This window comes from Bos grunniens, chromosome 17 (genome assembly GCF_055505025.1).
Source record: "Bos grunniens cultivar Pamir isolate PY7600 chromosome 17, Bosgru_T2T1.0, whole genome shotgun sequence".
Taxonomy (NCBI): Eukaryota; Metazoa; Chordata; class Mammalia; order Artiodactyla; family Bovidae; genus Bos; species Bos grunniens.
The window spans coordinates 10529802-10546458 of NC_141181.1; the positions used below are offsets into that span (position 1 = coordinate 10529802).

Consider the following 16657-nt stretch of genomic DNA (forward strand, 5'->3'; position numbering starts at 1 on the left):
CTACATGTTTCCTTCACACTTCCCCTTACCCTCAGAAGTACTTACTCTTTTAAAGGAAAGAAAAACCAGGTTACTATGATGTCAACATGACGTTTGAGGGAAGGTGTGTTTGGTTTGTGCGGAAAGGAGTCCTGCAGAGGAAGAGCAGAAAGTCAATTCCCTGTCTGTGCATGTGTGTTCAGCCATGTCCAACTCTTTGCAACCAGACAGGAGCCCGCCAGGCTCCTCTGTCCATAGGATTCTCCAGGCAAGAATATGGGAGTAGGTTGCCATTTCTTTCTCCAGGGAATTTTCCCAACCCAGGGATCGAACCTGTGTCTCCTACATTGGCATGTGGAGTCCTCATCCCTGAGCCACCTGGGAATCCCATTTATTTACAAAGTAGGGTTTTAAGACCAACACTGAGGCCTGATTTCACCCTATGCCCCTTATCCCTACTCCCATCCCAGGCACCCAGCTCACATGGCCCACACCCTTCACACGCTCTTTCCTACATCACAGACTCTCTTCCACTGACACCCTGCTGTATTTCCCACCGGGCACCAAGACTGCTCCTAAGGTTACTGCATTAGTGTGCCTGTTATCAGATCAGAGTTAAGGCCATTATTACTTGATGTGCTTGGCACAAGGTGATAGGAAGTCAGTGGTCATGGGACCAGGTGGCTCAGATGCAGTGACCAAAGGACAAGAGGACTGAGCCGGGGCAGCAGGAAGGCAGTGGCTGGGACAGGACCCTCCGAAGCAATATGCCTGAGAAGAGTCCAGAGGTGAGAAACCAAAATGCAGTTTTCCTCATCCTAACCCCCTCCAACGCACTGCTGCAGAATCTGCCCAATGCCTCCAGCCGCTCCGGCTCAGAGTCCTTCCCCTCCACCCACTGCCTTAGGAGCACAACCCGGAACTCCCTGGCTGGCATCCTTGCCCTCCCCCTGCCCCGTCCCCTCCCAGCGCCTCGCCTCCAGCCAAGAGTGATTCATTTTCACCTTCACAGACTCCATCATCTCCCTCACCTGACTGTTTGGCTCATGCTGTTTCCTACACTGAAACTACTCTTCCCAGATCCAATCTGTTTGTTTAAACCCTGCCTTTATTCATTCAAATGCTGAGCCCCCACAGTGCCAAGTGCCTCTCAAAGCCCACTTAAACAAGAGGGAAAAAAATTCAATGCTGCTTCTACCAGGAATTCATACCTAGTCCCCCAGTTTCCCTCCTGTCTTATAAAGGCTGACAGCACCTTATATGTGTATACTCCAATCTCCTAGCTTCCACCTGGAGTATGTGTCGGGGCGATAAGCCTAGTGAACAAGAGAGAAACTTTTCTGCAGAAGGACTGAGCAGTCCTTCCGAAGAGGGCACTTCAAGAACAAAGAAGTGACTTTCAACACAGCACATGCTGCCAAGGGGTGAAGATAAGAAGTAAAAAAGTATCCGTTTTACGCCAAGTCCAAGGAGATCAGAGGCATGACCTTGGAGAGGACAACCATCACTAGAGTGGGGAGAGCAAAGAACACACAATGAGTTGAGCAGAGAGAGTAGGCAGAGAAGGAAATGGGGACTGAATGTAGATTCACTATCATCCCAGCTTTCCACCATCCGCACCCCCAAACAGCTTCAAGAGGTCTTATGTGTAAAGAGATAGTGGTTATTGGGACTTCCCTGGTGACCCAGTGGTTAACAATCCACCTTCCAATGCAGGGTATGCAGGTTCAATCCCTGGTAGGGGAGCTGAGATCCCACATGCGATGAGTCACAACTGGAGCCCACTTGCCCCAGCTACTGAGCCGGGGCGTACAATGAAGACCCAGCGCGGTCACAATAAAAGGGACAGTAATTATTGCTATAAACGAATTCAAGCACAAAACTAACTTGTGCCACGCAGTACACCAGACCTGAAGCAGTCTTTTATCCTCACTTAATCCTCAGCTGTCTTCTGAAATATTACACTGTTTTTCCTATCATCCCACAAACCAAAACGTTTTCACGGAATGTTTTCTCCTTTCTGTTCCCGCAGATGGGACACCATCTAGGTTAAGGAAAATGCACTGATGGGAAAGAGGAAAAAAAAAAAATCTTTCCTATATATTTTGAGATGCCCTTTTCCCTGTCACAGGAAGGGACAGAGTTTCACTTTCTGGATCCCTCAGCGGGGTGCTGCATTTCCCATGCCCACAGCACAATTATTCAGGGGGTCACACAACTTTAACGTTGATATTGCCAGATTCAAAAAACAAATACACTGAAACACCCTACTTGGTCTGCTTTTTGTCCAAACATCAATGCAAATCAGTTTAAGAAAGGCTTCAAGGCTCTCCAGTCACCTTAAGGCTGTGCTGTGCTGTGCTCAGCTGCTTCAGTCATATCTGACTCTTTGCAGCCCCATGGACCGCAGCCCCACCAGGGTCCCCAGGTTTCTCCAGGCAAGATACTGGAGTTGGTTGCCATTTCCTCCTCCAGGGGACCTTCCCCACCCAGAGATCAAACCAATGTCTCTTATGCCTCCTGCCCTGGCAGGTGGGTTCTTTACCACTAGCACCACTTGAGAAGCCCTAGTTTCACTAACATCTGACTCTCAGGTAGTTTAAACTGTCACAGCTCCTTTGCCTAGGGTCTCCCTCTGCCTTATCTTTCACCAAAATCAACCTCGCACACGGAAAATTTGGAAACCAACAATTTTTAAATAACCCAGCCCCCATAAAATTCTTATCAATAAACATCAACAGACCAACCTCAATTTTCTGAAGATCAGAAACAAGTTTATCCTATAAAGGGAATTCAAAGGTTCCGTTTCTCACTACTAATTTGGGACTTTGAAAAAAAAAAAATGTATTCTGTGATCAGATTATGAAAATAAGAAGTGGTTTGCATACCTAAAGGATTAAGTGTATTAATTATCATTAAGTTAGCTGATGAGTGTCAGCTAACAGTCATCTATGAGCCAAGCCTTTATAGATATTTTTAAGCCTAGTGTAACAAAATTTCAGAGTCCAATCTTCCTTATATGAAGTGACTGCTAAAAACCCACAGTAATTGACCAAAGTCACAGTTAGCAATGATAGTGCATGCAGGCTCAGCCACTCAGGCGTGTCTGACTCTCTGCAACACTATGGACTGTACTCTGCCAGGATCCTCTGTCTGTGCAATTTCCCAGGCAAGAATACGGGAGTGGGTTGCCATTTCCTTCTCCAGGTGTTCTTCCCAACCCAGGGATCAAACCCGAATCTTCTGCATTAGCAGGCAGATTCTTTGCCACTGAGCCACCTGGAAAGCCCATCAATGATAGTTCTGTTTAGTTGTTATATTGTGTCTGACTCTTTGTGACCCCACAGACCACAGCACGCCAGGCTTCCCTATCCTTCACTACCTGCCAGAGTTTGCCCAAACTCATGTCCATTAAGTCAGTGATGCTATATAACCATCCCATCCTCTGTCACCCCCTTCTCCTCTTGTCTTTGATCTTTCCCAGCATCAGGGTCTTTTCCAATGAGTCAGTTCTTGGCATCAGGTGGCCAAAGTATTAGAGATTCTGCTTCAGCATCAGTCCTTCCAATGAATATTCAGGACTGATTTCCTTTAGGATGGACTGGTTGGATCTCCTTGCAGTCCAAGGGACTCTCAAGAGTCTTCTCCAACACAAGTCAAAAGCACCAATTCTTCGGCACTTGTCCAACTCTTACATCCATGCATGACTACTGGAAAAACCATAGCTCTGACTAGACAGACCTTCGTTAGCAAAGTAATGTCTCTGCTTTTGAATATGCTGTCTAGGTTGGTCATAGCTTTTCTTTCAAGGAGCAAGTGTCTTTTAATTTCATGGCTGCAGTCACCATCTGCAGTGATTTTGGAGCCCAAAAAAATAAAGTCTCTCCCTGTTTCCATTGTTTCCCCATCTGTTTGCCATGAAGTGATGGGACCGGATACCATGATCTTAGTTTTCTGAATGTTGAGTTTTAAGCCAGCTTTTCCACTCTCGTCTTTCACTTTCATCAAGAGGTTCTTTAGTTCCTCTTTACTTTCTGCCATAACGGTGGCATCATTTGAATAAAATTCAAAGTTATTTGACCCCTTTAACTTAGGCAATATTATCTGAGTGTCATACACACAGTAACATTTTATTTTCTGGACTGTTAGCACATAATCACCTGCACACTTCATCATTCTGGAATGGACTACAGTCTCTCATATTTAAAATTGAAGGACATCTTTCCTGGGTCTATTGACTCTTTACAGACTAGTTGAGCTGGGAACAACTGAGGAATGCTTTCAAACTAACCAGGATATCTTCACATTTGAACTCTGCAGATGCTTCTTCTTTCCTGTTTGCAAACTGATCTGACTCCTCTGAGCAAGCTGTAATATAGTCGGTAATGTGCACCCCAGACACAGCCTGGCGGACTGCACAGAGATAGAAGCAGTGACTGAACCAGCTACCATGCAGCCTCCACAAAGCGCCCTCATTTTATCCAAACCCATGACCGGCATGCATGGTTCTCTCAAACCCAACTTTCCAGCTTTAGTTCTCGCTGAGGTCAGGCAGACTCGGTTGTTTTTTTGTTTTTTTTTTTTTTTGCTGACCACCATTATTCTATAACTAGTAGCTGACTAGTCAGCTGCGTGGCTGATTCACAATGGAAGAACCCATTGCTGAAAATGTGCTACTCTCACGCTGGTATGATCCACGTGCCACACAGGACATGTCACTGGCCTCCCCATGATGTTCTGAAATTGTCGTCACGTGTGTGCGTGCTCAGGCTATCCGACTCTTTGTGACCTTTGGACTGCAGCCGCCAGGCTCCTCTGTCCATGGGATTTCCTGGGCAAGAATACTGCAGTCAGTTGCCATTTCCTCCTCCAACGGGATCTTTCTGACCCAGGGATCAAACCTGCATCCCTTGTCTTCTGCATTGCAGGCAGATTCTTTACCCACTGAGCAGATACAGACAATCATGTTCCTCCTGAAAACTACACAGAGCTCAACACAGCCAGTACTTGATCTTTCAACCATGGTGTGCCAAGTGTCAATAAAGCAAGGAGGGACTTTTCACCGGAAAATATGTTTTTGCCCACATCCCCCCTACACACATCACAGCTAAATTCAGTATAATCCAGTCTAAGACTTCTGTTCCATGGCAATGTGAAAAGAGGTTGCGTTAGCAATAAAAGTGGGAGTGGGAGGTATTTTGTTTTACAACGTGAAAAAAATGTTTACTTTTGTCCACAGAAATGTCTTCCCCCAAAACAACATTTTTGAAGAATAGCTGATTTACGCTGTTAGCTTCAGTGTATGTAAAAAAGTTTCACATATATATGGAAATATATATGTGATATACATATATCTCCATATATATTCTTTTTCAGATTCTTTTCCATTATAGGTTATTCTAAGATATTGAATATACTTCCCTGTGCCATATAATAGACCCTTGCTCTTTATTTATTTTATATGTAGTAACATGTATCCGTTAATCTCAAACTCCTAATTTATCCAGCCCCCTCCCCACAAATGTGTTTTTCCCCTTTTTCTTCAGCCATACCACTAGGTTTGCAGGATCTTATTTCCCCAATGTTAACTACAAATTGGCACTTGCCACCTACTGCTATAGGGCTTCCCCGATAGCTCAGCGGTCAAGAATCCTCCTGCCAGCGCAGGGGATGCAGAAGATGCGGTTTTGATCACTGTGTCGGAAGATCCCCTGGAGAAGGAAATGCCAACCCACTCCAGTACGCCTGCCTGGGAAATCCCATGGACAGAGGAGCGTGGCAGGCTACATTCCATAGGCACACGACTGAGTGACTGAGTGCACACACACCAACCTCTGTGAGGATTAAATCGTGTGCTGCTGCCACTGCTGACTTAGCCGGGGGAGAGGGCACAGGGTGGCAGGCGGATGCACTGCGTCTTTGTGGGGGTGCAGCTGCAGCGTGGGAGCTTAGCTCCCCTGTGGCGTGTGGAATCTCAGCTCCCCAACCAGGGATCCAACCCACATCCCTTGCGTTGGAAAGCAGATTCTTAACCACTGTACCACAAGGGAAGTCCCTGCAGCTGCTGATTTTCAACACCTGCTGAAAGGAGTTCCGAGTGGAGAGTAGAAATGAGGCGCTCTACTCTGGGAAAAACAGGCAGAAGAGGTCTTCGCAGAGCTAGATATCTTCAAGAGACAAGTTCATGAGTCCAATTCTTGCATCTCCTCAATCTAGAAAAGCACTAAAATCCTTCTTGGTGACGACCGCTCCTCGTGACTAGCAGCAACCTTCAGCAAAAAAAAATACCTGCTTGAACACATGTACTTCCGCATCACATCTACACTGACCTTAGTCAGCTTTTTGGAGCAATTTCTCAGAGCTATCTTAAACGCTGTTTCCTGGACCATAGTCCTCATGTTTGCCCCAAATAAAACAACTTACAACTCTCACATTGTGCTTTTTTTTTTTTTTTTTTTTAAGTCAGCACCAACCAGAGACTGAACCTGGGCACTGGTAGTGAAACTGCTGGGTCCTAACCACTGGACCACCAGGGACCTTCCCAAAAATGTTTTCTTTATTTAAGCTGTTTCCTCACTGAATTACCCCTTAGTAGCTCTCTTGTGACCCTGGACTACAAAGTGGTAAAAATTATTTAATGACTTTTTATAAAAATCATGTATTTCATAGTGTTTCCAAGTCCTGGTGGCTCAACCATCAGAACTTTTCAACTGAAAAATTCAGATTTAACATAAATGCCTAGAAGGGGCAACACCTATCAAAAACTGTACAATCAGACCCAGCTGCTCTAAGAATTTCACTTCTGAGGAAATATTTAGATATATACAAAGAGTTGTTTATTTTGCTATCATTCAGAGTAGCAAACAACTGGAATGGATTAATAGCATGATAAAATTAATAAAATTGTGATACATTTATGAAACAAAACCCAACTAGCCATTACAATATTTTTGGTAAGATATTTAGTATAGCAAAATAGTTCTAATAAAGTACTGCTATCCTTATTTTTTTTTAAGACATAACAAAAAAGCCAACATATGAAAATAGTTCAGGGCCCTGGGAAGGAGGTACTTAAGCTATAGAAACAGTTCCTACATGTCTCTGACTATGTCAGTGTGACCTGAATAGCCCTGACATCTAGGGTGATCCCAGCCTACCAGTCCCAATGAAAATATTAACAGTGTCCCAGTTTGGTCAACAGATTAAATGGTCACCACACCCAAGCCCCAGCAGCTTCTGGGCCCTAAGTCAAGTCACTCTCAGGCATTCCCTAAGTCTGCAGGGTCAATGGCTCCTACAACCAAACAAAGACTTGAGCCTTCCTCCTCCTTTTTCTCTGGAGCTCCCAAAGGCGGAGGTGGAGGGGACAGGACTCACCCTCGTGAAGCCAGGCTGCTGACTCAGCCCCGGGTCCCCTCTCGGAGTGCTTCCAGCACGCCCTCTGGGCATGTGTTCACTCAGCTGCACCTTCAGCTCTGTCACTACCTACCTTTACTGTCGCCTGTGCTGTTCCACATGCGGCCGCTGTCCTGCCAGAGCCACCCCGGGCTGGGCTGGCCTGTCATGCACGCTTGCTAAGTCGCCTCAGTCGTGTCCAACTCTTTGCTACCCCATGGACTATAGCCCGCCAGGCTCCTCTGTCCATGGGAGATTCTCCAGGCAAGAATATGGAGTGGGTTGCCACTCCCTCCTCCGGGGGATCTTCCCAACCCAGGGACTGAACCCATGTTTCCTGCACTGCAGTCGAATTCTTTCCTGTCAGAACCAGCAGGAAAGCCAAGGCTGGCCAGTCACCGACCCCTAATGTTTCCTTCTCTCTTTGCATGATCAGTAAGGGACCTTCCCTTCTTGGATCCCTCTCTGTGGACAAGGTGGGGGAATCCTGCTGCGACAGTCTCTTGAGTCTGATTTTCCCCGGCCCCATCAGAGCCCCAAGCACGGCCCTCTTTACTTCCAGCCCTGCTCCCCAGACCCCTTTCTTGTCCAGGTCAGCATCTGGCTTCCTACTGTCGCTCCCTGTCATGTGGCTCCAGGCAAAACGCAGGGGTTGCCAGGTCATGGGGTAGAGGAGGGGCAGGAGAATGCAGGTCACAATGGCTGCCAAGCACACATAGCCATGGAGAGACTGGGATGGACAAGTGCAAAGGCATGACTTAAGAATTCACGGCTGATTCTTCTTTAATTAAACTCTTACTAATACGGATGTGAGAACTGGACTATAAAGAAAGCCGAGTGCCGAAGAATTGATGCTTTTGAACTGTGGTGTTGGAGAAGACTCTTTGAGAATCCCTTTGCAACTGCAAGCAGATCCAACCAGTCCATCCTAAAGGAAATCAATCCTGAATATTCATTGGAAGGACTGATGCCGAAGCCCTAATACTTTGGCCACCTGATGCGAAGAACTGACTCCTCGGGAAAGACCCTGATGCTGGGAAGGATTGAAGGCAGGAGGAAAAGGAGACACCAAGGATGAGACAGTTGGATGGCATCACCGACTCGATGAACATGAGTTTGAGCAAGCTCTGGGAGTTGGTGATGGACAGGGAAGCCTGGTGTGCTGCAGTTCATGGGGTTGCAAAGAGTCAGACATGATTGAACAAATGAACTGAACTATGTTCCAAAAATTCTCCAATTTGGAAGATGACTGAAAAAAGGAAAGATCCAAAAGTAACGTCCTGTGTGTTCACAAGGATCACAGAAGATCTCAAGGATCACAAGAAATTGGTAGCTTACAGAAAAATAAAACAGATACAATGCAACCCAAGGTAATCAGGGCTCTACTGCTAATAACACAAGTGACTTTTAACAATACTATTTTACTCATATTTGAGGCAAGACTGTGTGTATGCGTGCATGCTCAGTTGTATCCAACTCTTTGCAGCCCCATGGACTATAGCCCGCCAAGCTCTGCTGTCCACGGGATTTCTCAGGCAAGAATACTGGAGTAGGTTGCCCTGCTCTCCAGCAGGGGATCTTCCCAAACCAGGGATCAAACCCATGTCTCTGGCATCTCCTGCACTGGTAGGAGGATTCTTTACCAGCTGAGCCACCAGGGAAGCCCACAAGCAAGACCATAAGGGTATAAAAATCGAAAAAAATTATACTGGAATGGCAAAGATATTTTTAAACAATTTTCCATTTAAACCTTGGTATAGGAGGAGATTGTTCCAGGAGACAAGTGACTGCATGTTTAGCTCATGGAATGCTTGGACAATAAAGATAAAAACAATTGGAAGTCACAGAACATGACAAAGACCTTTCATTTTGAAAACTGAATAAACAACAATCTTCCTGGAAGAAAAGATGAGCAATTTCAACTCAGTTTTAAAATAGCTGAGACGTTCCCTCCAAAGCAGCCCAGGCTCTGATTTCCCCTTTATGCCAATGTGAGCACCATTCGCCAGGCTCCCAAGCTGAAGGAAACGTTGGGTCACCTTTGCATTCTTCCTCTTTCTTTCCTTCCAGATCTTCCTCTCAAGTCTACTGCTAAAATGACCCACCCACTGGACATGGCACTGCCCTTCAACTTGTCTAAACATCTCTGGCCACTTCCCCATCTGCCACCAAATTAACAAAAGGCTAATGCCAATAAGGAGATCCTGATAAAATCCTCCCCGGGCTTCTCATAACCTACACTTAGGCTCGCTCCAGACCGCAACACGGCTGCTGCCCAGGGCCAACCCGGAACAGAGAACACGTGGGAATGGTGCTCCCTGGAGTTGGGAGCGGTGCGGCCCCAGTCATCACCACCACCCGAAGGTGACTCCTCCAGCAGCATCTGATCTCCCCGGATGCTGGGGAGGACCCACAGCACCACCATCACCTGGAAACATGTTAGAAATACAAACTCACGGGCCCTCCTGCAGACCCTACTAAACCAGAAACTCTGGGGATGGGGCCCGGAGGTGACTGATACATTGAAACCAAGAACCACCGCCCCACAGAAACCCTCTCAAACTCTCAAACTGACTTCTTCACCATCGCCAGTTTAGCAGTTGTTCTTCCTTCCAGCTCTTGTCCCGATGTTCACAGGACAACTTCCTCCCCACTATCCATCCATCTCAACCGTCTCTGTCCTTCAGGGCACAGATCCAGCCCTTCTTCCACCAACAGCTCTTTCCTGATCACCCTAACATGCGATCCTAACATGTGACTCTGTCATCTCGCTCAACACAGCCAAAAGATGACGCCACCTCCAGCCTCTAGGGTAGGGATTACAGGCGTCGTAAAATGTGCCAATGTTAAGCCAAACTGGAAGTTGCAGCCAGGAATCACATGTGCTGAAAGACTCTGATGCTCTACCCAGGTAGGAAAACGCTATTTCAAAGAGCAACATGCCAGTTTCCTTGGGAGGTCTGGAGGAGAGCAATAGCATATTTACTGACCTGTCTTTCCTGCTCTAGGGTTTGAACCCAAGCTGAGATGGGGGAAAGGGCTGTCAAAGACTCAGAGACAAACCAGACTGCAGTAAGCAGCACTCAGGGGGCAGGGTCCACTGCCTGTGCACATAACAACAGGTCTGCCTCTGATACGTCTGCGAGAGAGCAGCCCAGGGCCTGCGGACCGAGCATGCGACGCCCCAGGTTAAAGCACACGGTAAACACCACGCATATCTAAATTTTCTCCAGAATTCCACAGGTATGCTCCCCTGGGTGACGTGAGGAACAAAAAACAAAGAAATTTCCTGTCAATAACAGTAACATCCGTCATTGGCAGATGACACCAAATTCCCTCTGCTTAACAAATCCACACAGGGACTTCCCTGGAGGTCTGGTGGCTAAGAATCCACACTCCTAATGCAGGGGGCCAGGGTTATATCCCTGGTCTGGGAATCAGATCCCATACACCACAACTAGAGATCCTGCAAGCCACCACTAAGATCTGGAACAGCCAAATCTTTTTTTTTTTTTTTTTTTAAAGAAAGCCACACAAAAATACCATGTCTAAGTCAGGCTCAGAGGTAACAGTTCCATCTATTTCAAACCATTTGTTCCTCTTGGTGCCAATGTTAACAAACATTTCTAACCAAGTCTTCCCTATTACAAATCCATGTTGTTTTTAACCTCACTTACACGTCCTCCGAGGGGGCTTCCCCGGGGGCTCAGCGGTAAAGAATCTGCCTGCCCATGCAGGAGACACAGGAGATGCGGGTTACATCCCCGGGTCGGGAAGATCCCACACGCCTCAGAGCCGCTAAGCCCGTGTGCCACAAGTCCGGAAGCCCGCGCAGGTAGAGTTTATGCTCTGTAACAAGAGAACCCACCACAACGAGAGCCCGTGCACCGCAACTCGAGAGCAGCCCCTGCTCACCACCACCAGAGAAAAGCCTGAGCAGCAACAAAGACCCAGCACAGCCAAAAAAATTAAAAAAAAAAAAAAAAGAAACTTAGGTCATCGTATTACTATTCTTGTACTGTTTATGGAACAAGAATTCCACTGTATAACTTCGTGTGTGTCACTCAGATAATCAAAAGCAGAGAACACTCTCCCCTTGCTCCCCATTCACCATTTACAGAAGCAAAACGTCCCTACCTGGGGAGTAGTAATGACCCAGTTGGGGATGACAGGCTCATGAATCACCCTGCAGCCCAGCCAGTGTGATTCACAGATCTGCCTGTCTGACAGGAAGGTTCCATCTCTAAGCTGTAGGTTCAGCACAAGGCCAAGTTTGAACAACACACCCTAGCCAGACAACTCTTTCCGGCCACACAAACCTTCATTCAATTGGCCAAAGGCAAGAAAATTCAATTTCCTAATGGTGTGGGAACAGACACGGATACGGAGTTGAGACTCAGACCATCCAACAGTTTGACATAAACACACACTTGGGTCTGGAAGAAGAGAACCGACTAGGACAGCTTTCAAGCCCTCTGCAGGGCTTGGCGCTGCCAGATTCAAGCCCAGCCAGTGTTTTCCCAGACTGGCCGGGGATGAAGAGAGCCCAACGTCTTCCTCTAAAGCCTGGGGAAGGCACTAGAAGAGAGAGAGAACACTGGCTCTCACACACAGAGGAGGCACCCTAGGGCTGTCACCAGGCCCTGGCAAAAGTCCCCCCAATGCTGAGCAGGAGCAGAATGAACCACACATCATCCAAGCCTCACAGGAGATAAGAAACCGTCCAGGCCCCAGGGCACAGCCCCGGACCAGCTGCTCCCCGTCAAGTCGCACCTCCAAGCAGCATCGGAGCTCCAAGACATCCTGGATGAAGCACAGATGCCCAGGGAAGCCAGAAGGCTCTGGAGACTCATCAAAAGTTCAAGGGCAATGGTTCCCAGCCTGTGTGTCATCCATGGCGGGGTGGGGGGCACTCCCCTCGGTCTCTGAGGGGAGGAGAATGCTTCCCATCGAACAGGGACAGCCCTTTCAACCACATCCATCAGCTCTGCAACAGGGCCGTTTTCTCATCAGTGGGCTGTCTCTGTGGCCCTCAGGGGGGTCTCCAGGAGGTGAACGTAGCAGCCAAGGAAGTGTTATCTGGTGACCGAGAATTGAGAAGTCGCTCTAGTTTCTAATGTCAAAACTCTTCGAGGACTTCCCCGGGGCGTCCAGTGACTAAGACTCTGCACACCCAATGCAGGGGGCCCAGGTTTGATCCCTGGTCAGGGAACTAGATCCCACACGCCTCAACTAGGAGTTCGCATACCACAACTAAAGATCCCTCATGCAGGAACTAAGCCCCAACGCAGCCAAATAAATACTTTAAAAAAAAAAAAAAAGCCTTCAGAATAATCAAAATGTTATACATCTGGGGACTTTCTGTGTGGTCCAGAATTCCCCTTCCAATGCAGGGGACGCGGGTTTGATCCCTGGTTGGGGAACTAAGTTCTACATGCCACGGGACAATCAAACCCACATGCCACAACTAAAGCGCCCACTTGCTGCAACAAAGACAGCCAAAAATAAACTTAAAAAAGAAGTTATACACCTGGACGACGGCAGGAGCAAACTTTTGAGGACCTGGAAATAAATCCAGTTCTCAGTGCCAATATGCTGTGTTCATTTTCTGTGCCTTAGGGGCCTTGATGTGCAAAGCAGAGGTGCGGTTTTGGTGGTGCTCAAGTGATAAAACACGTTACATCTGAGGACGATACCTGGAACAAAGCAAGCCCTCTATCAATACCCACAATACCACCAGCATCGCTGTCTGCCACTACCCAGGTGGGCTGCACATTCCAGGTGTTTCTACACCATAGACGTGAGAAAAATGAGAAACCTGCCTTCTGCTCCAGAGGAGAAAACAGGCTCAGTACGAGTTATTATTTGTCTCTATTTAATTCAAACCCACGTCTGCCTGTCATCTTCCCATATTCCCACTCTGCCTCCTGGCCAAATAGAAACGAGCCAGAAGCCATGGGAACTGACCAGGGGGTCCTCAGTGCCCTGGTCGTGGACGGTTACCGGTCTGTGGCCTGTTAGGAAGCAGTAGGTGAACAACAGGGAAGAAAGCAAAGCTTCACCTGTATTTACAGCCTCTCTCCATCATTCCCATCACCGCCTAAGCTCTGCCTCCCATCAGGTCAGCGGCACCATTAGATTTTCACACGAGCACAATAAAGATGATGCACTTTAATCACCCTGAAACGACAGCCTGCTGCCATCCGTGGAAAAAACAGCCTTCCTTCAAACCGGTCCCTGGTGCCAAAAAGGCTGGGGATCGCTGGAATCGACGCTAATCATCGTTCTTCTCCATTAGGCCAGGCCACATTATAACATGCTGATTCAGTTCACATGAAAACAAGGTTTCGACCAGAACCCTGACACAGCTCTGAGAAAAGGTCTTAACCATCACTGGCCCTCACACAGGCCGAGACAACAGGCGGTGCTTTCTTCCAGAAAGCTCCCACCTGCCAGCTCAGTCTCTGCAGAAAAGCCATCTCTGTCGGCCCAAGATGGAGTTGGAGCAGCCCAAAGCAGGCCCATCTATTTCTGTAGGGCTCAGGACTGGCTGGGAGGATGTATGGAAGATTTGCACCTGACCTCCATGAAGAAATGAGGACTCCGAGGGCAGTTAAGGACCATCGAGGAGGAAAGAACCACAGTATTACCGTGAAGACCCAGGGACTGCAGCTGACATCAACTCTGAGTCCTGCTGGGGCTCAGACAATGCCAAAATGTTTACCTTATCTCTGCCTCTTCACACAAGTCCAAGTAAAGAAATAAAACACACACAAGTGGCTAGCTAAAAGCATTATCCGAATGTTATACAAACTGTTATGCACAAACCCCAAGCTTTCAAACTCCCAGATGGTCACTGTCCCACAAAATAAAGTCATAGGAAAAAAGAGGCTGAGCCTTAAAGGTTAAAAAAAAAAAAAAAAAAGACAAATTAAGTATGTCATAGAAGAGAGAACACTGGAAGGAAAAAGCTTAAAAAAAAAAAAAAACTTTAATCTCAAAATCGCCCTAATATCCCTGATCCTAAAGACATACTTTACACCCTACAGCACAGACCCAGGGCTGGCTCTCCACTTAACACCCATCCCCACGAACCAAACTTGTCAAACGACCTCAGATATCTGCAGAAACAAATGATGCCAGAGAGATTCCACTGAGAAGAAGACAATACTTGCCTAGCCTGGGGATCTTAGATTTCAGTGGAGAACCCAAGACAAATTAGGTCAGGAATGGAGAACCGACCTGATGTGACGAGAGTCAACTATGGGAGATATGTACATAACTCGCCCCAGGCCGCAGAGCAGAAGCAGGTATGCACTAGCCCGGCCAGCAGATTCTCCAGCCTGTGCTCCTAACCAGAGGTGCTGCCTCATGAACAGCTTCAAGACCTATTTCATGCCATGCTCCAGAAGTGAGCAGAGATGGGAGGACTGAGAAAAGGAACCAATCCCACAAAGGGGCTTTCAATCCTACAGTCTCTAAAACGTGCCTGTTTCAGAGTTGCCCAGGTTCTTAACGTGCTCAGATCCTGAAGACTCAGGGTGGGGAAGCAAGAACCCTCTCTCCTCGTGAGCCCCCAGGGATCCCCCAACATTCTACTGGGTTGGCCCAAAAGTTCATCTAGGTTTCTCTGTAAGATGAGACCAAAAACCTGAACAAACTTTTGGCCAATGCAATACTTTTGACAGACGGCTTGTATTGCACAGAGCACATGCTTCTGAATACACTGTTCTAAACTTTGCCTGTGAAAAACAGATCTGTTTTTAAAACCTTACTGATGACATCAGAGCAACCCTGGAAACCACACACTAGAAAACACTACAATGTCAGTTATGTCGTAACTCAGAAAGTAATCTTCCAGCCCACATATGGTTTTGAGTTGATTCCGAATGCAAACTTTAAAAAATAACACCGCTTCCCAAGTTGTCCCTGGCCAGCTGGAGCCCTCCATTCTGAAGCCTTCTGCAGCCCTGTCTCTATTATTCTGGATAACGGTCCAGAAGGATGTTTATACTAGCCAGCTCCACAGTTACTTTCCACCCCATAAATTTAACTTCTCTTCTCAAGTAGTACTTGGGAAAGGGCAAAATTCAAACCTGGGATAAGCGGGGTGGAATAACTATAAAAGCTCTGTAAAGTATTTAAGAGAAAAAATGAGAATGCTTTGTATGTACACAGGATCATTCATGAAAATAAGGTCATCAGTTCAGTTCAGTTGCTCAGTCGTGTCCGACTCTACTAACCCACAATAACCCTCTTTCCCAGTGGTTCACTTGATAAAGAATCTGCCTACAATGCGGGAAACTCGGGTTTAATCCATAGGTCGGGAAGATCCCCTGGAGAAGGAAATGGCAACCCATTGCAGTTTTCTTGCTGGGGAAACTCCATGGACAGAGGAGCCTCGTGGGCTACAGTCCATGGGATTGCAAGAGTCGGACACAACTTAGCAACTAAACCACCAACAATAACCCACAATAAATAAGCCTATTTTAGGAAGGGAAACATTATTGTCAATAATTTCAAGGAATGTTTTCTTTTATTTAATAATACAAACTCCTCTAATTTATTTTTTTTTTAATTTGGGGGCAGGAGGCCATATTGTGCAGTTTGTGGGACTTTAAATCCCTGGCCAGGGATCACATCTGTGCCCCTCTGCAGCAAGTGCACAGAGTCCTAACCACTGGACCACTGGAAAGTCCCAGAGAATGCCTTCTTGACAACGTATTTTAACAGTTCCTTAATATACAAAGAAAAGCGTCCCACCAATCTAAGAAGAAAACCAAGGCAAAATGCAAAAGACACTTCCTCAGATAATTTGTACAGAAAGTCTTCTTTTGACCACCTAAGTAATTTCAGAACGTAGGGGTTCCCTCAAAAATCTCTCCAAGTATATTCCCAGAGAGTTCCACTAACTGCCTGCGTCTATTGCTTTTGGAATTCTAATCAGTTCCGCCCACCCAAAGACTCAAAGTGAAATATTAAGAGATGTGAACAGCTGCGCTTGGACACCACACCAAGAATAGCTTTCAGGAAACCAGGCTCCAGTTGGAAAACGATACTGAGTACTAACCCTTCTCAACTTGAGAGGAGCACAGCATGGAAACTCCCTTTAGGTAATAGTGAAAATGCCCGCAGAAGCTTTTTAAGTGACATTTATAAAATACATTTTCTCTCCTAGAAGTAAATGGTTTGTAAAATTTGGGGACCATTTATACCCTGGGATTTTAAACTCACGTGTGTTTATCGGGAATTCCTGGGATGATGATGGTTTGCTAATGCCTGG

At 46.8% G+C, this 16657-nt stretch overlaps 1 protein-coding gene across 16 annotated transcripts in view; it reads right to left on the reverse strand.

Moving 5' to 3' along the window:
* Positions 1–16657, reverse strand: part of ARHGAP10 (Rho GTPase activating protein 10) — a 376372-nt gene that overhangs the window by 314260 nt on the left and 45455 nt on the right. The gene's annotated exons all lie outside the window — the stretch shown is intronic.